Genomic DNA, 26934 nt, shown 5'->3' on the forward strand with positions numbered 1-26934 from the left:
TTTAGGATTTTGACTTAAGAGTTTATCTCCCCTCTCTTACCATTGAGATAATGTGATAGGGTACGCTCATCTTGGCAATTCAGGGAAGTCAATACCTGGTACCTGCAACCTACATAAAATCTACATACAATGGCAGGAAGTGGTGCATTGTGTAGATCCTGACTAGCAGGTGACTACGACTCCCTTCCTTAACCACATTAAAAACACCATACATAAAGAAAACAAACACACACACCATACACATGCAGTATGGGGTAAGTATCCATAAGAAAGCACATGTGATAATAAACCATCTAACTAATCATCATCGATAACTGAAAACATTGAATAATCATCATACATGCATGAAATATAGAGTACCAAGTAATCTAATCATATAATAAACTGAGTGTAAAAAAACATCTGATAATCTCTAAAATACTAATACTAATCATCAAACATAAAATTACCCTAAAAGAGTTTGGCAAGGATGACAGAAATGCGACTTAGGGGCAGGCACTACAAAATGATGCAAAAATATGACCACCATTAGATCAAAGGCAACCTAACACAATAAGCTTCTACCACATGGCATATAATTATTGGTTAGCACCTTTCTCAAATTCATGGTTAAAGAGACATCATGTAGAATAATAACCCAATGTGAAAACACATGTTAACCCGCTACTTGACACATGAAGGAAAAATGAGCCAACTTGGTAAGTGCTTGCTATGTTGCATGAAATAACTACCTTAGAACTTTGCATAGCAACATAGTGATAACCGTAGATTATCCTTAATCTAATGGTGAGTAAATGCATTGAAGGAATTGGCCCACCACTCAACATTCATTTTTTGGCACATTCCCCAATACATAGTTGAATTGGTGGCATACAATTTTGCATTTTTGTAGAAGTAAGAAAATTCACTGCACAAAATAGGGAAAATGGCTAACACACAATGTTAACCTAGGTAAAAAATGCATGTTAACATGCAACTTGGCACATGAAGGAGAAATGGGCCAACTTGGTCAATGAAGTGACTAAACTAGCTCAACACATGAAGGAATTGAACTAGCTTGGCATATGAAGGACCCAAGTTAACATGAGATGTTAACCTGACCAAAAAGTGTGTTAACCCATATCAAAGAATCCAAACCATTGAAGATCTCTCTGATTGGTCATTAATGATGGGCTAAATGGGGGTAAAAATGGCCAATAGTTACCTCGTTGCCAAATATCTCTAGATTGTTGGTCACTAGTGACGCTATTGCTACTGATGTCTAAGCACTTATCTTTCAGCTCCAAGAATATAAACACTTTAGGGAAATAGGTAGAGAGTGGAGTGGGAAACTAAAGCTAGACAGGCCTCCATCATAGACTGGATTGACGATGTGATATTGAGGCTCAAAATAGAGAGAACAAAATTTCAAAAAATAGAGCCACCCTAACCACAGAGAAAGCTAAGAGTGAAGATTGTGTTTCTTTACTAAAATGATTATCCATATGAAGGCTAAGGAGGCTATGGAAGAAAAGATCTTTCCTAAAGGAGATGATTCTTTATTCGAATGGATCTAGAGCATGCAATTCAAGTTTGAGATGATCACAGTAGTAGAGGAAAGACTTTAGGAAACATAACCTAAGGTGAAAAAAGATCAATATAGAGATTATGAACTCCTAATAGGTCTACATATAGACTCATAGACTAGTGGGCAAGGAAGGGAATCATTGGAGTAACTATCATGGAAACAAACTTCTCCAACTTCATAGATAGTTTGATGGGGATATCTTCCATTCATGAGAATAGAGTTTACGAGCTCCAAAAACTTGGTGGGTATGTACATGTGGCAATGGAAGAAATACATGCTATCAAAGATTTAGCTAGAGAGCATTCTAAATGGCTCTTAAGATACACTTATGTACATGTTCATAGACATGAGGAATTGATTCCAATCATTTTCACTGCCAAGACCTATAGGGAAAAATAAAAAAATGGAAAGAAGGCAAAGTGATTCATATTCTATGACTTTTGTATTTGATGCAATGATTGTAATAGACAAATTGGCTCCTTGCCATTTGTCATTTCTAAAGAGATGAACCAATTTAAATTCCTTTGTAACAATCATCTTGAAATCCTATATGTACTAGATTGAAATATTAATAAAAGGTCAGCTAATTTTTGGTGGGAAATACTTGATGTTGTAGAGATAATTGAATGGTATTTTGTGTCAATTATTGTTTGTTCTATTTTTGTGTGTGTTAATTTTACATTTTCTCTTTCATCTAAATTAAACCAAGGAATGAATAGAGCTTCATTCCCCTATTTTGAGGCAACAAACTAAAGATGATAGTATTGTTATCATAGGTTCAAGAGAAATCTCTTTTGTGTTTTCTTTCAAGTTAGCCTTTCTGTGTTTGTAGTTAGTTTCCTACTGGTACCAGTTTAGTCTTAGTTAGCACATGCATTACTGAATCATTATGTCTTGCGGGTTCATAAGATATGTAAATTCATAAGGCTTAGTTAATCTTAAAGTACTGATTCCTTTCGAAGTTAGTTCTTGTTCAGGCCTAGCTTGGTTTTCCTTTTCTTTTCTCAGGTTAAGAATGCACCCCATTTTAGTTTTAGAAACAAAAATAATTCATTGAAAATTACTATGCAATAGGGAGCCATACCTAAGAATTTAGAGGAAAGTTAGTCTTTCCAAAACAACTTTCCAACAGTTGTAACTAGATGTTGTTCACAAACTTGGGTGTTGGAGAGTTAAATCGAAAGAACAATCTATTTACCAACACTAGCTATTAAATATTTTGTTGCTAAGGCTAAGGCAATGTAGTTCAGTAGGAAATGGAATTCAAATCTATCCTTTGCATTATTAGGTCTGCAAAGACAAGGGCTAAGGTAAGAAAATCCTAACACCATTTGTGACAAATGAATCAGAGCTAGGTCAATGGAGAATAATGTCACTATTTGTGATAGAAGATTAAATCTACTAGTTGATCTTATCACCATTTTTAATAGAAGTTAAGAAAGGGAGATCTTTCACCAATTGTGGTAGACCTTTGAAAGAGAAATTTTTTGCAAGCAAGTTTGTAGTTGTTGAAGAAAACCTAGCTGTAGCTAAAGATGAATGTTTTGAAGAAGATTTAGCTAGTGTTGAAGATGAGGAATGTGTGTCTAGTATTATAAGTTAGTTGTTGGAGCTAGAATTCATTAGGAAATGAAATTGCATTCTAGAGTTGGTTTTCATGGTGCAAATCTTTGTGTGTTTACTGATTGGAAATTTAAGTGTTGGATAAAAAGTGAGAGAATATATCCATTCAAATATGTTGTTGTCAAGATGTGTATGAGGAAAATAAAGTTTTTGGTAGATTGAAATTGTGATAGTTTTTCTATCCTCAAGGGCTATGTATTTTAGATAAATTTCTTGAGTGTGAGTCACCTTTGATACATCCAAATTTAGTGATTTCATTATACCTACTTTTTTGTAAGGGGTGCATTATCAGTTTTATTTGACACCCAAGAGATTGGTTTAATGTATTGATGAACCATGTATTTGAAAATAATTCCTATAGAACTAGAAAGTATTGCAGTTGGGTACCCATGTATCTCAGTAGATGTATTTATTTTTATATGGAATCAATAATTAGTTTGATGCAGGTGAAGAAGGAGAAAAGCCAAAGTGATAATAGTTTTCCCATCATATGAGCTTTTGGTAATCTGAAACCATTTGTGATGTTTCCACATCATGTGAGTTTGTGGTAATCTAAAACCATTTGTGATATTTGGTGGTCTATTATAACCATTATTATGTGAGGTTTTTGGTTAGCTAAAACCATTCAAATGAAAAGTTTTTAGTTAGCCAAAAATCATTTTTATTACATATGTTAGGGGTAAGTTGTAAAACCCAAAGTAATTATGACCTAGAAAAACAATATAAATGTAGTAGCATTAGTGGAAGAAACTAAGGGGGAGCGTTGGTAGATATTAATTTCTCCACTAGCCCACCATTCCTCCATAGTCCACAACCCACACTTTGTCATCAGTAGTAGACAAGCAGCCATCCTTAGCTATTCAATGTCATCCAACCAACTACTTCTAGCTATCATATTTAATGCAATTTCTTAATATAATATTGTGTAGACAACCAACCATCTAAACATATTGTAATCTATAAATTGAATGTATTGAGAATAGAATGGCAGAGCCCATTTTGGCTTTCTCCATGGTTTCTCATATCTCTTATGGTTTCTCCCTTGGTTTCTCTTTCCACTGCTTGTTTAGTGTTGTGTTATATTTTCATCATCTATTTGGTTTCAAAAGGAATCTGATTGAATTTGGACTATGTTATAATTTGGGATTGATTCTAATCTTATTGTATTAATTTCCAATATGATATTGATTTTGTGTGCAATTGAGTGAATTAGAAAAAATGGGATTCAATAACTGATTTGAATATCAATATAAAAATCAAATTAACATGGATTTAATTTCACTGATATCAATTATTTGTTTGTAAGATATATTAAGGTTCTTAACCAAAATAAAAATTAGTTGTAACTTAGTTTCATGGCAATATTAGAGTATTTAGTTTGAATGGTATCATGGGAATCCAAAATGTGGATTCTAAGTTTGTCTTTTTAGAATGGTATCAGTTTGGAATTGGGAAAGTTAAAGTTTGTGTGATGATTCAGATTTCATTATCATTGGGGTAATGTATCAACTTGGATAAATGCAGATTGGGATTGGGTGATGAATTTAAAGGTTTAAAAGAAAAATGTTGATAGTAATTTGTAGCAGAAAAAATTAGGTCATGGGACAGAGATCATGAAATCCATTTTAACTGCTGGCATTTTATAAATTTTGGATATGTTTCCAAGAAACTAATTATCTCTAGTTTCACTAGAGAGATTTTTGAAATTAGTTGTATTTAAAAGGATATGCATGTCTAAGTTTAGTTATATAAAAATGGTAGATTGTGATAAATTTTTTTGTGATACATAAGAAAATCTCATGTTGTGTTTGAAATTTTAATGATTGAAGTTCATATTGCATGTCCAAGGTTGTAATTGGAGTCACCTTCTTAGTATTAAGAAATTGTGTTTCTCCTCATCATGGAAGTACATTGATAGAAAGTATAGCATTCTAGATGTAGTTTTGTGAGGCTATGACATTGTCTTTTATGAATTACTAAAGAGTTGAATTTATTTCTTTTGCATCAGAATATCAAAATACTAGAATCTCATGTCAACTTACTCTATTATAGTAATTTAGAGAGAAACAACAAGATGGATCACATTCATATACAATTGGCTTAGCAAATACAATAGCACCATCAAAGTTAAATGAAATATGCCCATCATTTTTCAAAGAACAAATTCATTTAGTGTGATATGTGCATCCATTCCTACAATCACAACCTCTTTGGGATACAGGTGAGCACAACAACTTGTGTAAAAAACTTCAGTTGTGTATACAAATGGTGTTGGGCCATTTTCTTCAACCCTAGTATTTACAACACAAATAGATTATCTTTGTTTTCCTTTCAAAATTTTGTTAATACAAAGATTACCTTGAATTATATATTGTGATATCTTTCCAAAAAATTGCACTAACTCAAATCCCTAATTTGGCTGACCTAATTGTCTTCCCAAAAGAGATTTAAATACACAGTATCCAAACAACTCTATGTTATTAATTCGAGCCAAATTTCCATGTTCAAGTTTTTGATCCTAAATTTTTTGTATGTCAGCATAGAAGTTGTTTCCACCCTATCCTATCTAAATTAATACATTTCCACTATCAAGATCATCCTTGTAATTTCTTGATGCCATAATTCTTGTAGCCACATGCAAATTTCATTTATTCAAGAAGTCAACTCCAGTCTATATTTGGTGATGAAGACCCATAATACAATGCGTCAATTTTATAGTGGAATTGGTCTCCAACTTCCAACCCTAGGACCATACCCACAATTTGACATACAGTTTTTTATCCTTCAAAATCATGGAAGCTATTAGATTTGCATGATAATGAGTTCCATTTTGAGAAGAGTTTTTTACTCTAGCTCCTTTGTCATGTAACATTTTCCTGCAAAGAACCTACAATAATGGAAATGTTTCTTTGACCTTTCTACCTATTGGTAGATTTTTAAATAAATGATATATACTTACCACATATTTAAATGGAGATATTTTGGGCACCCCAACTATCTTCAAAGAGAGCTTATGAGTCTTCCTTACAAATTTATTAAATGATCTCACTCCATTCCTTCTAAATGTAGACAAGCCTATAGTGGTTTTCATCATCATTGTCAACCGATCAACATCCTTTTTTTGGGTAGCCTCTTTGCATCTTTGAAAGCTCACATATTTGACTTGAGAACATTGACAATAATGATGTGATTATTTGGAAGCTTGTCTGGATGGCAGAAATTTTTCTCATTCCCTTTTACCACACTTCTCTTTCTTTACTAATGTAGACCTCCTCTTCTAGGGATGATAGATTTTGTCAAAAATTAGTCTCTAATTTTTAGATTAAATTCCTAAAGTATGATACTCTCTTTTGATAAAAGGTGCAACAATAGTAGCTACAACATATTTATGGAACTCCTTCTTGATGATTAGAGGAGCATTCCACCCATAAGTAATGGGAAAGTCTCAATAAGTAGAGATAGGTTGGGTGGAATAATTTACCACAAGGATAAGGTAGTTGAAATGGACAAATAACTCCTTGTAAGAATTACAACTTATCTTGTCCAGATTTAGTTATCTCATAATTCCACGTCAAATGGATCACCTACAATGGAGAAGTGTATTAGATTTATTTATCTTAGACCTTTTAGTAATGGATTGAGATTGCCTTTGGTTAAGGAATGGAATATAGGAAACCACATAAAATAAAAAGCATTGGAAGAAAATAGAAGGAATTTCTTCAATTTATTAACATAAGAAGAAAAGAAAATTTTATTCTCAAGAGTGTGACATCTATATGCAACAACTCATGACATTTGGAGATGGAAATCTTTAAAATTGGCATTCAAACTATCGTGGTTATCAATGTATACGAGGATTAGTAATGCAAAGAACACTAAATATCAAATAAAAAAGTATTCACAAAACTAAATAAATGTAACTTCAAGATAGACTAAGATGAGCTCTCAATTGAGAATATGAGCCATTAATGGGCTCTCTCAATGAGAAGCTCTCTTGTTGAGTAGCTTTGTCTAATTAGATAGGATGTATGCTCAATTCTCCAAAGGCTTCAATGGTGTTCTTGATGGATTTTGGCTTGGGTGAATGGATTTGATGTAGAATGGCTTCTCAAAAATGTCATTATGGATTTACTTCATTATCAAAATGGCATTACTTTGTTACTATGGGTGATTGTGTTAAAATGGCTTAGGAGAGGATTCCTTAAATAGGCAAAGGGCTTGAGGGATCAAGGGCTAGGATTCAAGGATGGGAGAAAGCTTATGGAAGGTTTAGATTGAATGAGAGGAGAGCACATGGATTGTTCTTCCTTATAGATAGTTAGAGAGTGACACATGTCACAGGGTCATTGGTTAGAGCAAGAGGGGTTGAGGGGTCAACAAAGGAGGCTCAAAGCTCATAAAGACCCTCATAATGGCTTGTAAGAGAAATGAATGGGCTTGTAAGAGTCATTTATGGCTTTGCGGGCTTCATAAAGTTTTATGGTTGGGATATTTGTGAGAGAGTTGAGATATTTTGACTTGGGTTGGATTAAGAAAGTCTTACGCTTGACTTAGGAATGTGCAAATGATTAAGGCTTGGATTACGCTTGGGTTAAGATTGGATTAGGCTTGTTAGAGATGGGCAAGTGGGTGACATTTAATGAGGGTGGGTGAAGGAGGAGATATTTGTTGGCTTTGGCTTGGGTTAGCAAGTCTTAACCCATGTTTAGGGAATGTGACAAGGTTACGGGGGGATTAGGATTAGGGTCAAAGATAAGGATTGACATCTTCTAGAAGAGTCTAGGCTTTGGATGAGGATGACGACTTTCTAGAAGAGTCTACAACTTCCTAGGATGAGGATAAATAAGGTTTTTAGGAAATAAATAAAGTTTTATTTATTTCAAGGGTTTGGGTTGAGGAGATATTTACTAAAATATTTTTAATAAACATGAGGATTAATATTTAATCTTAATTAAATATTTTGAGTTGGGATTAGGGGTAGGAAATGATGGGATTAGCCTTTAATTAAAATTAAAGAAGGATTAGAATATTTCGGAAGAGGTTAATGGTCTTAAGGAAATTGGCCAAGTTTTGGGCAAAAAATAAATAAATTATTTATTTTGGGATTTTTGGTCAATTTATTAATTAAATAATTAATAAATAAGGAAATAATGTTTAAATAAGATTTAAACATTTTTGGGAGGGATTCCTTAATTAAATATTTTTAATTAAGATAAAGGGATTTAATGGCATAAAAATAAATAAATAAATAAAATAAATAAATAAATAATAAATGATGATGTCATCAAGGACTTTTTCAGAAAATAAAATACTTTATTTTCTAAAGAATTTTTTAGGTGTCTAAATTTTGCCCCTCTTTGACATAGTGTTGAAACAACACTATTTCAAAGAAGTTTAGATATAAACGACATGGAGATGACTTTATGGAGCAACATAGTTGTCGTAGTCTCAGGTAGAAGAGAGAGAATGGACTACATGATTCCCTCTCAAGAAGGCGATGGGGAGAGAAAATGAGGCTTGACTATTTCTTGAAAAATACAAGAATCTGGGATTAGCAAGGAGACTCGGATTAGCAAAGAGAAGGGGCTGAATTAGCTCAAACTCACACTACAGGAGAATGAGAAAGGGAGAATCAGATGCACAAGAGGAAGCAGGCTTAAGACTTTAGGGGAGATGGAGGATGAAGGAGTGGAGCACCATAGAAAGGAATCCAGGATAAGGGAAGGGGTGATGGGATGAGATAAAGCTGAGGCAACAGGATTTCAAAGAGTCAGATTGATGGAAGATGGGTGTCAAAGATCCCTAGGACTAGGATTGTGGATCTCGAAAGATGAGGCTTGGTGGATTGATTTGATGGGTGGATCCCTAAGACTAGGATTATGGATCCCTAAAGCTAAGAGTGATGATTGATTTTGAGAGATACGGTTGCACAAGCTAGGGTAGGAGAGATGGATGCTGGATATGGATGGGGGATAATAGAGATGAAGGGAATCCATTGAAGCTTTTTGAGTGGGGGGATACTTCAGAGAGAAGTACCACCATGTAATTGAGCACTAGATTTTCTATAGGACTGTTGGTTAATTGCCAAGGTTACCAAGAACATCAAGGCCATGTCACCAACCATCCAGAGGATTGACAGACTGACTCAAAACAAACACACAAGAATTGCCCCAGCATTACACATGAAACCCAAAGGAAATAACGTGGAACTGACACTAGGTAACCCACAAGCAAAAAAGAAACAAATGAAAGACTTGATCAAAACTGTATGCTCAGAGTGCCCCATTCATAGAATACCATGATATGGAAGATCGTGGCAACCTTGAGGAGGGAACAAAAAGATTGATTGGAAAAGATACTTCAAGACCCAAAAGGGAAGATTCCAAATCAAAAGAAAGCAAAAATCCAAAAGAGAACCATTTGATAATGAGATGGGTAGGATGAAGTACTAATAGACCAAGATCAGACATGAGGAAAGCTATATTCTGCAAGGATCTATCGAAGAGCACCTAAGTTGGAAGATTTGGATGAGTGATGCACCTGGCAAGCTGAACAGAGAAGGATAACACTTTGATGATAGGAGATCTAGCTAAAGGATGCATTGGAATAGCTAACCAAGATTTGTGTGATGTGTGCAAGATGCTGATCAAGGATGAACTAACATGAAAGCTAGATAGAGACAATGGTACTAAGCTAAAGAGGATGTACAAGCTGATGGAACAAGATATGGTACAAATGTAAAAGTTGTTTTGGAAAATATTGGATATAAAAGCTATGATACAAGCGTTAGATACAAGATTACTTACAAGTTGTACAGGAGCTCCAGATGATAAGATAGCGGGATGGCTCAAGTTGGTGCAAGATGCAGAAGCTAAGGATGAGTTGATAGCGGAAGATATGGATTTGGTAGGATGCATCCAATGATGATGATAAATGTGCGACCAAGGATGGGGACAATGCTAAGGTTGGTGGTAGCTGAGCTGATAGATGGCGCTAGAGTGAATGGCTAATGAGAGGATGATGTTGGATTTGCATGAGGATAGCCTAGAGTGAGATACCAATGACAAGGGAGGATGGACAAGACAAGATCTCCAAGGAATACAATGACCCTAGTTAGAAGATGACATGAAAAAGGAGGTCTTATAATGGATGTGATAGGATTGAAGCTAGGATGGAAAAGCTCAAGGCGCTAGGGAGATGGATGATAGCTGGGATGATGGGGTGAGGTTGTAGAAGATAAGTGGATGGTGATAGATAAAAGCTAGAGGATGAAAGATAGGTGGATAAATTGGAAGATGGAGCTGGATGGCAAGATGTGACCAAAAGCATGAGGATGATAGGCTAAGTTGGGGATGGCTAGATTATGTATGACACTTGTTTGCTTAGTTTTCATCATGGTACTTGTCCAAGGTGCTTGAATTGCCAAGTTTTTACCAATTGACACTTTATTTTTTTGACTTTTTGACTTTGGACTTAGCTGGAATGATTTTAGCTTTCTTCAGCTATTTTTGGCTTTTTTGGGATTTTCACTGGCTATTGGAATGTTCAATTTTGTTTCTAGCTATTGGTACATTGGATGTGTGATTTATGCAATAGATTCGGATTAGATGGGATTGATGGTAGGAGATGGAGGGATGAAAAGGCTGGAAAGGAGCATGAGATGGGGATGCTTGCAAGATCAACATTGGTACATGTTGGGACGGACATGAAAAGAGCATATGGGGGATAGATGGTAGATGTGAGCTTGATGGAGGATTTGTGGAAGCACACTTGGGGATATAGGCACCCAAGATGGAGTTAGGAGATGGGGGACACGAGTCACTGGATGGGGGATTAGCAATGGTGGATGCCATTATGCATTGGGTTTCAACTTTTTTCTTTGGGATCCACATGGTTTTGAATTTTCTTTTCATAGGCTTTTGCATTGTTTTGCATTCTTTGATTGGATTTTTCCTTTTTGGAGTATGTCTTTTAGAATAGACAAATGATTGCCTAGGATGTGGATTTTTAGCTTTATGCATTTTGAAGTTGGCATTCACATTGCTGTGGTAACCTTTCGGAAGATGGTTAGGAGAAGCTTTGTGAGATGAAGAGGATATGGAAGAGCATGTAGGGGGGTGATGATGGATGATGTGCCCTGATATGTGCCTTTGTTGATCTTGCATAGGAATGGAGGGAATATGATTTTTATGATGGCTGATAGGAGGATGGAGGATGGTAGATTTTGGGACATGGGGACCCAAAAAGGATTTAGCGGATGGAGGGGGGATGACAGAAGATTTCTTGCGGGAGTAATGGGAGGCTGGCATCGTGGGCCTAGAGATAGGCTTGGTTTGGGGATGGCATGTACCAACACTTTTAGATGGTGAGCCTTTGGATACATATCCAAGACCATGAAATCCTAGATTCTTTTGTTCAATAATAGGCTTTCTAATTCCTTTCTCTTGTGGTCCTAAATCTTGACCTTGATAATGCCATCGATTGAGCATTTGAACGAGATGAGGAAAAATTTTGCTTGTAGAAAATGGTAGAAGTGCTTTATTAGATGTACTGCAACGGGGAGAAACTGTTCTTAATTCTTCTGTTGAGAGAGGGCCACCATGGATGAATGTAAGTGAACCAAGAGGGTAGATTATAGATGGTGGAATAGCTTGGATAGGTGGTAAGATGGAAGCATGGAGCAGAGGAGATGTAGGATACAATCTAGATTTAGCTGATGGGATGAAAAGATATCCTGCAATAGAGGAGGTATGGCTTGAGGTTTTGGAGATGGAGGGGATGGTGACTGCACTATGGATGGAAGAAATGGTATGATGATATCTTCGTTTATGCTTTGGGGGATGTCAAAATTCTTTTGGGCAAGATCTTGATAGGATTGGATTGGAGTAGATGGTGCGATAAGAGGTGAAGGGATGGATTCTTCAAAGGCAGCGAATGGATAGATGGGAGATTCGGTAGTGGAGATGGGTGAGTAGAAGATGGATGCATAAGGGTCGTTACAGGAGATTTGGGAAATTCTTGGAGGTGATGTGGATAGGATTTGGATGGATTTTGATGCTTGTAGGAAGTGGAAGGATTTTAAGCAATTTGATGGATGGTATGGGGATGATAGCTATGAGAGATGGAGGTGATATTATAGATGGGGAAGCTTCATCACTGACTATTTCACATGGTTGGATTATATGACATGGCTTATTGACTATTGGAGGTGTCTTTTCTTGTATTTCCTCCAGGAGATTCCTAGGAGACTCGTGTGTCAGAGGTGGAGGTGGTGGATTGATATGAATAGTTGGTGTGATGGGGGTGGAAGATTGGAAGCTTGGTTGCTTGGGTGATGGAGGAGAAGTTGGGATATGAGATGGCATGACTAGATAGTTTGGAGGAATGCTTGGATTTGTGGGGATGGTTGGTGGAAGGCATCTAAGGCTCTCAAGATACCCGTCATACTCAACAAGATTTTCATCCTCATTAGAATAAGATGTAGTGGGAGAAAGGAAAATGTGACCAAACTCATCATGATAGGGTTGGGATTTCATGTTTTGATGATGAGTTGGATGGGGATGGGGTCTTCCATATGAATGAACATGGAAGCTCATGGTTGGATTTGGATTAAGCGTAGATTTTGGATTGGTTGATGAAATATTTCCTAGGGAGAGTCAAAGTTGCATGACAGACCTAAGGAGGATTGGCTAGGGATTTTTGGCTTTCATGTGGATGGAAGACTTCAAGGGTATGCCGTTAAAAAGTGAGAGTTTTGCTTTCCTATGTGTAGGATTGGTGGCTTTTGGTATCAACTTGAGGATAGACAAATGATCCTATGGGCATGACATGATATTGACCACTTGTGGATCCCAATCCTTAGCTTAAGGTGATGAGAGATGACAAGTGACAAGGCTAGATTACCCTAGACAAAGCTCTGTCAAAGGGATAACCTTGGGGAGATTGAGGGATTTGGATAGATTGATTGGATAGCAAACTCTGGCAGAGTAAGAACAATTCTTTAAAGGCTTGGGTGATTTTAGATTGGGTTACTAGCTGGCTGGGGGGGATGATTTGGATGGACGTTGGATTTGGGATTGTTCTAAAGCAAAGAACTAGATAGATTCAGTTGCGGTGGGGGAGCTTGGATGATTTTCTAATGAGGCAGTGACTAGGCTAAGTATGCCTTGAGCTGGGAGATTTTTTCTTTTCTAGGATTTTGACCAAAGTTGGAAAACATTCATTCAAAATCTATGAACAAACAAGCAGACAAAATTTTGGAGCAAGCACATCAAACACACCAACATCCTAGGAAGCTTTCTACAAGGATGAAATTTGGTTTAGCTAGGGAGTCCTCGATATACGCAAGGTACGTGAGGCCCAAATCTGTAGATGAAATTGAAAAGATGTCACATAGCTGAGAGGAGCAGTAACCCACTTCTCCTCTTTCACTTCTCAAGGGTCTAAATTTCCTTGAGGCTTAGCCCAAGTGACAAAATTTTGATCCCAAGAGAGGTGTCTTTGGATTCACCTCCTGATCTTTATACTCTGCCAGAATGCTGGAGTTGAGGTCATCCCAAAGGGTGATGAAATCCCTGAGAAAGCCTCCTAAAACTTAAACAATATTTTGGATACTAATCTTATGCACCTAAGATGGCCTCGAAAGATGACAAGGGGAGAGAAGACTTGGATGATCTTGGGCTAAAAGACAGAGTTCTTTTCCAACTGATGCTTAAGTTTTCTGATCTAGACTTTTTGAAAACACACATGATTAATATGCAAAGGTTCAATTCTAATTTGAAATGCACCAAAAAAAGAGAAGTTATTGAAGAATGAATACATAAAGGAGAGTTATGGTCAACAAGAAAGTAAACCCACGTGCCCAGAGGTCCTCCACATCAAGTATTGATTAATTTCCTTTAAGGAATTCAAGAGTTGGTGTTTGTTCATTTTAAGGCCAAAAAAATGATGTGTGTAAAGCTTGATTTCAAGTGCGCACCTAGAGGCCCTCCATGTCAATATTTGTTCAATTTTTATGCCCAAATGAAGTGTTTGTGAGACTAATGTGCATTCAAGAAATTTTCTATCTTAGAAAAACCAATAAAAACTCAAGTGAGTGGAGTTTGATTTTTGTGGGGCATTTAACACCTTCTTAGGTAGAACCATCCCCATATATGGCGCTGATATTGCAACCAATGGTTAGAATGATGGGTGATTAAAGAGGGTGAGTCCAAAAACAAACTCACTCAAAGTGTCTTTATTTGTTTTTATAACTTAGAAAGTTTCTAAAAAGTGGATTCTTTTTATGCCCCAAAAGATGAAGTGTGATGTATGATAATGATTATTGGATCTGTGGCATTCAAGATTGGATTTGTTATGTATTCCAATGAAAAAAAAACAAAATTGATTTTAATCCATGGCACTCAAGAGTGATTTTAGCAACATGCATTCAAAGACGAGTGTTTAAACATTCAAGTTCTTTCCTTCGAGCATTCAAGATTGAGATTTTGCGTGTTGTTTTAAGAACTTTGAAGTGCTTTGTTTTAACCTTAAATCATTCAAGATTGAGTTTGTTTGAACTGAAATTCAAAGAGGAAGGAATAGGGATGCTTTTCTTTCCAATTTAGATCATTCAAGATTGTTTTTTACTCAAAAAAAATGACTCTTTGGACTTTGGTTTTCATTCAAGATTTTGTGTTCTAGTTTGCATGTTTTAAGCCCAAAAATGATATTCCTAATTTTTTTTGATGCATGAAAAGCCTAAGAAACATTCAAGATTTTGCAACACGACATTTGTTTAGAAAAAATAACAAAGCTTTTATGACAATTTTGGCAACCATTTAGGACTCTTAGTTTTCATGAGATTTTAAAAGAACTTTAAAATATTTGTAAATGAAGTTCATTTTATCCCTGATTGATGCTTTTAGTTTGATTTAGATTTTTGTGTGCACTTAGTGTTGATTTTGAACCTTTTGAAATGGAAACTTGAAGTTATTTTTAAGTTTCCAAAAATGAAGTGTTCCTAACTTTGCATGAATGCATCTAAAACATTGATGTTGCAAGGATGCAAATGATTGGATTGATTTAGTTTCATTTTTAAAATATTTTTTTGCAAATTTTTAGTTTTTTAATGGATTTAAGTATGATTTGGGGGTTCATTTTAAGCACTAAAACAATGTGTGTATGATTTTGCTCTCTTAAAAAAAAATTGGCCAAGATCCCACAAGAAGAAGAAGAAGTAGACGGAATAGAAGAAGAATATAGACAAGAAGAGGAAGTAGAAGTCCAAGTGCTCCATCCACCTATAAGCTTGAAAATTTTGAAAACACTCTAAATCCCATTAGAATGTTTGCAAAGAACTCTTGCTTCATCCTCTTCTTGCTTCTTTGGACCTACAAAATCTAATTAAATGCCCCTACCAATCAGCAAAATATGAAAATTAGCCAAAGTTAGTACAAAACATACAATTTTGACTACAAATGATAACAAGCATGACCCATATGAGGTCCCACCAGGCATGCCAGAATGTATACGAGGATTAGTAATGCAAAGAACACTAAATATCAAATCAAAAAGTATTCACAAAACTAAATAAACATAACTTCAAGATAGACTAAGACGAGCTCTCAATTGAGAATATGAGCCATTAATGGGCTCTCTCAATGAGAAGCTCTCTTTTTGAGTAGCTTTGTCTAATTAGATAGGATGTATGCTCGATTCTCCAAAGGCTTCAATGGTGTTCTTGATGGATTTTGGCTTGGGTGAATGGATTTGATGTAAAATGGCTTCTCAAAAATGGCATTATGGCTTTACTTCATGATCAAAATGGCATTACTTTGTTACTATGGGTGATTGTGTTAAAATAGCTTGGGAGAGGATTCCTTAAATAGGCAAAGGGCTTGAGGGATCAAGGGCTAGGATGCAAGGATGGGAGAAAGCTTATGGAAGGTTTAGATTGAATGAGAGGAGAGCACCTAGATTGTGCTTCCTTACAACCAATCAGGGAGTGACACATGTCACAGGGTCCTTGGTTAGAGCAAGAGGGGTTGAGTGGTCAACAAAAGAGGCTCACAGCTCATAAAGACTCTCATAATGGCTTGTAAGAGCAATGAATGAGCTTGTAAGAGTCATTTATGGCTTTGTGGACTTCATAAAGTTTTATGGTTGGGATATTTGTGAGAGAGTTGAGATATTTTGACCTAGGTTGGATTAAGAAAGTCTTAAGCTTGACTTAGGAATGTGCAAATGATTAAGGCTTAGATTAGGCTTGGGTTAAGATTAGATTAGGCTTGTTAGAGATGGGTAAGTGGATGGAATTTAATGAGGGTGGGTGAAGGAGGAGATATTTTTTGGCTTTGGCTTGGGTTAGCAAGTCTTAACCCATATTTAGGGAATGTGACAAAGTTGGGGGAGGGGGGGGTTAGGATTAGGGTCAAAGATAAGGATTGACATCTTCTAGAAGAGTCTAGGCTTTGGATGAGGATGAAGACTTTCTAGAAGAGTCTAGAACTTCCTAAGATGAGGATAAATAAGGTTTTTTGGAAATAAATAAAGTTTTATTTATTTCAAGGGTTTCAGTTGAGGAGATATTTATTAAAATATTTTTAATAAACATGAGGATTAATATTTAATCTTAATTAAATATTTTGAGTTGGGATTAGGGGTAGGAAATGATGGGATTAGCCTTTAATCAAAATTAAAGAAGGATTCAAATATTTTGGAAGAGGTTAGTGGTCTTAAGGAAATTGGCCAAGTTTTGGGTAAAAAATAAATAAATAATTTATTTTGTGATTTTTGGTCAATTTATTACTTAAATAATTAATAAATAAGGAATTAATGTTTAAATAAGATTTAAACATTTTTGGGAGGGATTCCTTAATTAAATATTTTTAATTAAGATAAAGGGATTTAACGACATAAAAATAAATAAATAAATAAAATAAATAATTAATTAATTAATGATGATGTCATCAGAGACTTTTTTCAGAAAATAAATATACTTTATTTTCTAAAGGATTTTTTAGGTGTCTACAATCAAAACCCTCAAGGAACAAATGATCGTTCAAAGTGTCTCCAAGATTATCAGAGGTGTTATCACATTTTTTTTTAGGGTGTGCAAAATAATAATCTATGTCACACTGAGAAATTTTAATTTGCATATGTTGTCTGAAGAAAATATTAAAAATAAAATGAATATTAATTGCTAGAATATTTCTCTATTTATTATCTATTCATTTAGTTGAGCCTCCTAGATGGAGTATGGTGAACATTCCATGGGAATTTTTTGAAGTGACCTACACAAGCTCTTAGGATTGCTACTCAAGGAGAAGTGATAGAAAATTTGAAATCAAGAGATGGAACATTGTATTGAACATAAAGATGTGTATATATAATTTCCACATAGAAAAAGAAAGTATGTTCAAAAAATGTTTGGACCTCATTTTCTATTGAAAACATTTTAATAATGTTCATGTTCTAACATTCATCCAATATAACTATTTAAGGATTCTAACTTCAAATTTTACTGGATGTCCTCAAAATGAAAACTTTAAACATGCTATCTAATTGCTAGTGAAGATCAGGCTAAAAGTAAAACATATCAATTTTTTTTTTTTTACAATATAAATGATGTTTCCTTCACTTCAAATTAGTCTATTTCTTATCATACATTTTCTTATTTTTATATGGTATGCAACACGAGTTAAATTTGCAGGAAAATAAAATGAATAATATCATAATTTTATGAAGGAAAAATGTCTTCTACAAGGTTCTTTTGGTAGTTGGTAGATTTTAGACGAGTGTGATGTAATTTTACATTTTCGCAAGGGACTATCAAACAAAACTAGCTGCAAAATCTCTTAGACCAAGGTTTGAACTTGTGCTTGACAAAATAAAGGTATTAGATGATCCTCATTTTCTCTTCTGAGATGTCTGGTCTTTGAATGAGTATAAGTGAATTAAAACCAAATAGAGACTAATATATTTTCTATCAGGCTATGACAAAGTACTTGATTAGGGTGTCATTTGGAACAAGACTTCTTGCTTCAATCGCTATTGTTTACACAACAATCATTGTTATTTTATCTAGTATAAGGTATTTTCCCATATTTATCTTCTACCTTTGAAGCTATAACTTGTTTTATAGATTAAGTTGTGTACAATTTGATGGTTAGTAAACTACATTTTTCTATTATAGCTTACAATTTATATGTTTTATTGTTAGTGTATATGAAAAATATGTATATGTAACTCCATACCTAATGTGGGGAATGATGTTGTAATCACTTAGGGAGTTTAAATTGATAGAAAGTTTTTTCTTTTTGAATAGGTTAATAAAATAAAATTATATATATGAAAAAAGCATGAATGACCTAATATTTATTTTGAAAATATTCTAAACTTGGTTAGATCTTGATAGCAAGAATGACAATTGTGGGAGATGAGGGAGTTCCTATAATAATACTAGATTAGCTAGGTCATAAAATACAAGATTTAATATTTTTATCAGCCCAACTGACTTATTCTAGTAATTTGTTTGAAAAATGTTGCTTATTGAATGTTATTTTCATATCATACTTTTGAGTTTTTATTCTTATTGAATACACACATGGTGTTCCTTTAGAAGGAGAGTTGCAAAGCACATAAAATTTATGAAATCTTGTTTTTACTCATAGAAATGCATGCGAACTAAATGATGGTATTGGGTGAGTGATTAGAGAAACTAGGGCACGACAGTAAGGTTTTATGATTTTTTTCGCAAAAAATTGAGATTGCTTTGATCCTAGTTCAAAATTTGTTTGTTGGGCTCTTATGGCTGTGGGTGAGGTCTCTAGGAGTCTCATTCTTGTTGGAGCCTCCGATTGTGATGGATCTTCTCTCGGGGTGAGGTCACAGGAGAAGAAACCATTTTATGTTAGTGGGTGCTTGAAGTTAAATAAAGTTAATGAGTGCTTTCTATGTAGTTAGGATCGACCTGTATTGCTTATCCCTCTAAAAGCAATAATGAAAGATGTGGACTATTTGGCCACACATGCATTAATATGCAAGTTTCTTGGTATCTAGATTTCCCTATTGGTTTTGGAAGCCTAGATTTTCTATTCATGGTAGGTCAAAGGTGATATGGATATTATGTTGGCTGGTAATAGCTACTTTTTAGTGAATTTCTCCTGTATGTCATATCAGAACTCGATCTTTGAGGGAGGCCCATATTGTTATGATAGTGTAGGTCTTTTTGTCAAACCCTGGCATATGAGATTCAATTCTGCTGAGGATCTTCCTTCAAGGGTTCCTATTTGGGTCAACCTACCATAAATTGCTTTGGAGTTTTGGCACAAGGATATCTTGTGATAGATTATTGTTGTGCTTGGGAAATTGACTTCTATAGCATATTAATCACTGGACAAAAAGTTTATTTCTTATGCTCGTATTTTTGTTTAAATTGATTCATATAATCCTTTGCTAGATTCTTTAGAAATTTTCCTAGGCTCTTCTTCTTGAATCCAATAGCTAGACTATGAATCTATTCCCTTCCATTGCCACATTTGTCATGCATATGGTCATTTACAGTGCTAATGCCCTCAAGCCTCCAAAGGCAATGGTACCCCTGGTGGGTTCTCTAGCCCAAGGATGGCCAATGATGGTAAGGGGAATTTTCAAACAACTAGTACTAGAAAAAGAAATGTTTAGACTGCTAATACTAGTAAAGGGAAAGCTCAAATGAATACTTCAAGTTAGGGGCAAGGGCCATCCAATACTATTGGTCTTGATAAGGATGGTTTTATTTGGTGTCAAAATCGTACTAAGGGCCAGGGTCAAAAGTGATCTCATCTAGATCGACAAGTGGACTCAGGGTTCAATTATTTTGAGGTTCTTGACAACAAGCTCATAGAAGAAGGCATTCCTATAGAGGCTCAGTATGGGGCTACTGGCTTAGAGGGGAGGAGTTCTATTCTTAGTGGCAACTAGGATGTTGTAGTTTAGCAGATGTCAAAGACTTTTATTGGCCTTGAGTTTGGTGCCCTTATGGTTTCTCTTGAACCACAATAAAAGGATGTTCTTTTGGCAGATTTGGTTAAATATGTGTTTACCTCTGGTTAAAGAAAGGGATCTTCTCTTTCTTTGGGCCTGATGCAAAGACCATTTAAGAAAGTCTCTTTTTCTACTCCCTCAACAGTTAGCCAAAAGTAGGATCAAGAAAAAATTAAACTTACAAGAGATTTACTAGTACATTCTGGGGTTGTCAGGACCTTGGACGATCATTTTCCCCACTCTACTCAATGATTATTCTCTCATGGAATGTGAGGAGGTTAAATAACATCCCTAGACAAAAAGATATTCAAGAGCTAGTGGTTGATCATTCTCTGGATATCCTTTGTATCTAGGAGACCAAGTTTTCAGTGGACTCCATGTTTAGTTGTGCTCCTAAAATTTGGTTTCTAGGCCAATGTCAATATGTTGGTGCTTTGGGGAGCTCTGGTGATCTTGTCATTTTTTGGGATCCTAGGAAAGTAACACCATTTTACTGGGTCTCTTGCTTCTTGGCTCTCTCAATGGTTGCATCCTCTCTAGAAACTGGAGAGATGATTCTTGTTACTAATATGTATGCTCCTTTTGATCTCCATAGCAAGCTCAAGCTCTGGGAACATATTAGGTATTTTAGAATCTATCATCCTTTCTTGCCTTGGGATTGTGGCTAGAGATTTCAACTCTATTCTTAGTCTAGAGGAGAAGAGGGGCGGGTTAGCTCACTTGGGTCCTTCTGAGCTTCTTCGACAAAATATTTATATTTTACATCTCTTTGATGTCAAACCTTTTAATAGGCTCTTTACTGGAATAATCAAAGGGTTGGAAATGATGCCATCTCAGAATGCTTGGACAGGTTCCTTGTTTCTTACTTTTGGAATTGTGGCTCTCTTTCTGTCTCTTCTGAAATTCTTGATTGGAGAGGTTTTGACCACAAGCCTATCAAGCTCATAGCTAGTTATGTTGCTATCCCCAAGAAGCCTCCCTTTAAGTTCTAGCTGATGTGGCTTCGAGACTCTTCTCTCCATGACTTAATGGCTCACTGGTGGAGACACGAAGGCCCTGCCTATGGCACTACTATGTTCTCCTTCTCTAAAAAGCTTTAGTATGTTAAAAGGAAGTTGAAGCATTGGAACAAGAATTGTTTTGGTAATCTCCACATTATGAAGAAGAGGGCTCAAGATCATCTTGATGTTATTTCTAGGCAGATTTGGGAGGATTTTCTGAAGCTCTTGGTATAGCAGAATCCTGAGCTTTTGCTGATTTAGCTGAGTGGGATATTAGAGAAGAAATTTATTGGAAACATAAGGCTTGGGTTGACTAGCTTTAGGAAGGGGACAAGAACAGAACATTTTTCCATAAATCTATGAAGACTCAACATAATAGGAGTTACATTTCTTCTCTTGTTACTTCTGATGGGATGTGTTTGACCTCCTCTCAAGCTATATCCAGGTAAGCTATTCAATTTTACTTTGGTCTCTTTTTAGATGATTTACCTCTAGCAGTGATTGAGGAGAATACAATCTTGTCTTCTATTCCCTCTATTGTGACTAGGGAGATGAATGACTCTCTTATGTAGAAAATTTGTATGTTTGACTTGGAGGGGGTGGTCTTCAGCTTGTAGAAAGGAAAAGCTCTAGGTCTTGATGGCTTCCCTATTGAATTCTTTCAAGAATTTTGGGATATTATCAAGAATGACCTTTTGGATGTGGTTTAGGAGTCCTATATCAACAAAGAAATTCTCTAAGCCTTGAATGCTACTTTCTTAGTCCTATTCCGAAGAAGGAAGAGGCTAATTAGCTAGACTTCTTTAGGCCCATTGCTCTTTGTAATGTGGTCTATAAAATCATTACTAAGCTTCTAGCATAGAGGCTTAAAGTTTGGCTTCCCATGGTTATCTCTAAGTAACAAGGGAATTTTATGGATGGAAAACAAAATTTGGATGGAGTTTTTATTGCTTTTGAAGCTATTCACTCTACGTGAACTTCTAGGGAATGCACCATGTTCATTAAGCTTGATATGGTTAAGTTTTATGATAGAGTCAATTGGGGTTTCTTGTGGAAAGTTCTTTTGGCTTTTGGCTTCAGTCAGGAATGGGTTAGATGGGTTTTGAGCTGTGTTACTACTCCTTCCTTCTTGGTCCTTCTTAATGGTGAACCATTAGATCTTTTTGTTTCTTCTAGAGGTCTTTTCTAGTTAGATCCCCTCTCTCCTTATTTGTTTATCATTATGGATGAGGGACTTGGTAGACTTATCAAGTTTTATGTTTCCCAAAATTTGATTTAAGGATGGCAATGGGGAAATAGTTTGCGCACTCTTTTCCACCTCCAATTTGTTGATGATATGACCCTTGCTGGGAGAGCTAAAATTTAGGAAGCTAAAGCCTTTTGACTTACCATGGATACTTATTTGGCTGCCTCTAGGAAGTAAATTAATGACCACAAGTCCTCTATTTTTTTCTTCAACACTCATGAGCTTATCTAGCAGAGGATTGCTAATATCCTGAGATTTTAGATTGAGTCTCTCCCTCTGACTTACTTGGGGGTCCCTATTGGAGTGGGAAGATAGCCCAAGATTTTTTGCCAAAGCTTGTTGGACAAACTTTGACAAAAAGTCAATCATTAGACTCATAGGTGGCTCTCTACTATTGACAAGGTGACACTCCTACAATCTATGATTCAGGCCATTCCCATATAAAAAAGCATGGTTCAAGCTGCCTCAGTGTATTTTCTTAAGGAATTTGATCCTCTCTCTCACCAATTTCTTTGGAGTGGAAATTTTCAAAATACCAAATGGAGCCTCATCAATTGGGATACCATTTGCAGGCCAAAAAAGGAAGGAGGCCTCACCCTTCATTCTACTATCTTGTGTAGTCAAGCTCTTGCTACCAAGCTCTATTGGCGCTGGTATTCTAGTTAGTCTCAGCTTTGGGCCCATATCCTATCACACAAGTATTTACCTAGTGTTGAACCTTTAGATATTTCCAAGTTTTATCTTGAGGGAAGAGGCTCTATGGTGTGGAATAGCCTCAATATTGGTGCTCACCTAGAGAAGAGAAGTTTATTTTAGATCTATAACAGAGGCACTTAGGCTTTATTTTGGAGTGATTCTTGGAATGGGCATCCTCCTCTCTTATCCTCTCATGCACTCTTGTAGTCTCTTTCTAATTTTTTCCTTTCTACTAGATGGAATAAGGTGGCTCATTATAAGGAGGCTTATAACCTAGGCCTTCTTGTGGATTACAGATGGAAAAATTCTTCTGATTTTCCACCAGGTGGCTCTCTGGGGAATCGATTGGAACTATCTTAGATATTGGCTTCTAGGGAGTGCAAATCTTTGTAGGAACCTAATGTTTTGGATTGGGGAGGTGCTTCTTCTAGAAAGTATTCTATTTTTTCAGGGTACCTTGCATTGATGAAGCAACTTTTTGGTGAGGTGGAGGTCTCTTGGTGGAAGAAAGTATGGAATAGTTTTTCATGGCCTAAGTGCAACTTTTTCCTCTAGATTCTAGTTTACAATCATTGTCTTACTTGGGAGAATCTCTACAAGCGAGGCTTCCAGGGGCCTTCCATATGTTTTTTATGCCATAATAGTGAAGAGACTATTTCTCACCTTTTTTCCAGTGCCCCTTTGCTAAATGGATTTGTCACTTCTAGTGAAATGTGTGGGGATGTACGTGTTGGCATTTTCCCTCTTTGTCTGAATTCTTGGACCATTTGGGGCATCCTCCTTCCAATAGTTCTTTTCTTTAGGTTTCTTGGAATTTTGGCCCTTCCCTTATTCTATGGCATGTTTGGCTTGAGAGGAATAGGAGGATCTTTCATGATGTGCAGTTTGAGATCACACACCTATGGGGGAAAATTGCTAATTCTCTTCATAAAACACTCCTATCTAAATGTGACATTGGTGGAGGTTTAAATCCTAGAGATGTTGGTATTTACTCATGCCTTTCCTTTCCTCTTTAGGGTAGCACTCCCTTGAGCTAGACAACAATCTCAGCATGCTAATAATGAGGGGCATTGGTCTCCTCCCAAGGCCAAAATTCTTAAAATCAACACTGATGGTTCTTCTCAGGGAAATCCTGCTCTGGTTGGTATTGGGGGAGTTGCGCATGATAGTTCTGGTGATATTTAGTTTCTATTTTCTATATACAAGGGTTACAAGACTAATAACCTCATGGAAGCCCTGGTTATCTTGGTTGTAGTGGAACAATGCTATCAATGTGGCTGGAAAAGAATTATCTATGAGACTGACTTGGAGGTGGTTGTGAATTTATTGAATAGAAGGAACCTTATGCATGTGGATTGGCATTTGGCTTTGGTTATTCAGTAGATCACTCAATTATACAATTCTCTAGATTTTTTGTCTTTTATGCATATCCCTCATGAGTGAAATGGTGTGGCTAATTGTTTGGCAAAATGGGCTTCTAAGCATGGGCTGGCTTGGAAAATTATTGATCATAGGATGCTTCCCCTTGATTTATCTTAGATGCCGATTTAAATAGTGGACTAGGATAAAGCTCTATAGTTCTCATTATTTATTGTGTTGTTCTACTCTTTTTGGTATTCAATAAATTTTTTACCCCTCTTCTAGCAGAAAAAAAAACTGAAATGCATGCACAAAATTGCAATATTACATTCAAGGAACCCAATATATTTTTTAATTAGAACATCGAAATGGTGTACAATGATTCTACCAAGAGAAAACTTGAAGTGTATTTCTATAGATGGAGGAAAAATTGAGATATACAGATATTTTGGCTTCCAAAAGTCTACTGAAAAAAGTATAATAAACTAATAATGAAAACGGGTTGCAAAAAAGTAGTTAAAGTAGTTGCAATTTTGTCATTTCTATAAGTAATAAGTAAAGGAAGCTGAAATTTGTATTGCATTAGAGATAAAAAAATCTTAATATATCTCAACCTATATCTTCAACTTCTTGATTGGTAAACATGTGTTATTGACTAGTACTTCTGTGAGATTTTGTAGGGTCATCATCTACACTCTGTGATGTCTCAATATCATCCATTCATCTACACTGTGTGATGTATTGATGTCAGCCATGTTGTAAAATCTAAGAAAATTTCAGCATTATTTTTGTATTTTTTTTCAAAGATGAATTTTTTTTTTGTTTCTCATCTCATGGAAACAAACTACTAGAGTTGAACATTGTTCAAAAAACAATTAAAATAAGATACACTAATGTCAGGCTTCATCCAAATTTTGAATGCCCAGTATCTCACTATATCTCATGAGTCTTAGCATGTTCTCAAAATAAGGGGTTTTCTAGAGTGGAACTTGATAAAAAGGTTAGAAGAATTTGTATCATAAATCCAAGAATCTTTCTAATTCATTTGATGGTAACCATAATATCAACACTAGCATTTAGGATTGACTTGGTAAACTAGAATTAAAAAAAAAAATTAGTTGGGACATAAATAAAGAAAAAATTGGGAAATTAAATTAACAATAAAATGTACATAAAAATAGGGAAAACATATTTCTCTTTTCATCTGGGAAAAGCTCAATGATATTTTTAATGCCTCTTAACATTAGGAATTGAGGTGATAACCTCTAATGGTGTTGAGAGGCAACACCTTCTCATGGTATTCTTCATGTTGCCTATGATTTTTTTTATATTGTTGAAATAGTGGCTCTATTTGATGGCTAAATGGATATTATGAATGAAATCCTAGAATTTGATTCTTCTTTTATATTTGGTGGATGCTGGCCTTAAGTGCAACATTTGTTGCTATTGCATGATCTTTATCAAATAGGAATGGTAAAGAATATGAAATCCTGATATCGTTTTCACTTGCTAGGATATATAGAAAAGCCATATACTTGTTATAGACAAGAGAAATACATCCATTCGTAGAAGATGAAAATGTTTTTCATATATATGGATGATATTTCTATTAGTAGGCTACTTGAAGAAAACATCCTCTATAGCTTCCTTGCTTGGGAAAGAGGTGAATTCAAGCAATCCACTCCCATGCAACATAATAGGACTAGTTTAATCCTTGTTCAAAATTTTGATGGCCAACATGGTACCTCCTATTTTAGCTTACAAATAGATTTATTCTTTCCCTTAATAAAAGAAGGTATAGAATATAAATGTAAAGAATCCCTTGAGAAAAGTAATAATAGAAGTGAAGTTTCCAAACTCTCTCTCTCTCTCTCTCTCTCTCTCTCTCTCTCTCTCTCTCTCTCTCTCTCTCTCTCTCTCTCTCTCTCTCTCTCTCTCTCTCTCTCTCTCTCTCTCAAAATTTTGCAATTGTAATTCCCAACTCTTCAAGTTCTGGCTATAGCTTAGTTTCATTAATTGGGGTCCCTCAGGTTCTCGTCAAGCTTATTTCTGAACTTGTTTGAGGAATGTCCATTCTTTGAATCTTGAAGTAATGAACATACCACAACATATTAAGTGCACCCAATACTATCTATCAGTTAAAATGACACTGTAGTTGATAGGTGTTTGGGATGTGAAAGTTCAAAACCTAGGAATGCTCTAGTATTACTATCAATGATGATCACATTTTGATTATTTGTTAACAAAAACAAAACACTTTATTCTTTGGTAGAGTCATTTTCTCCTTTTTTTTCTATTCTATTAGTGAAGGAATAAGACATTTTTATGCTGAAACTATCTTCATTATCACTAGAATAATCTTTGTACTTTTATCCATTAAGTACTTACAATAGAACAAAATAGTGAATGAATTAAGATTGATGACTGAAACCAGA

General features: G+C 35.5%; 1 pseudogene; it reads right to left on the reverse strand.

Annotated features, from left to right (window-relative positions):
- Positions 1–5223: 5223 nt before the first annotated feature.
- On the reverse strand, positions 5224–25219 carry LOC149537635 (histone-lysine N-methyltransferase, H3 lysine-9 specific SUVH6-like; annotated as a pseudogene).
- Between the last annotated feature and the right edge of the window lie 1715 nt (positions 25220–26934).

This window comes from Cupressus sempervirens, chromosome 9, assembly GCF_028749045.1.
Source record: "Cupressus sempervirens isolate cs-2001-9-10 chromosome 9, ASM2874904v1, whole genome shotgun sequence".
NCBI classification, from domain to species: Eukaryota; Viridiplantae; Streptophyta; class Pinopsida; order Cupressales; family Cupressaceae; genus Cupressus; species Cupressus sempervirens.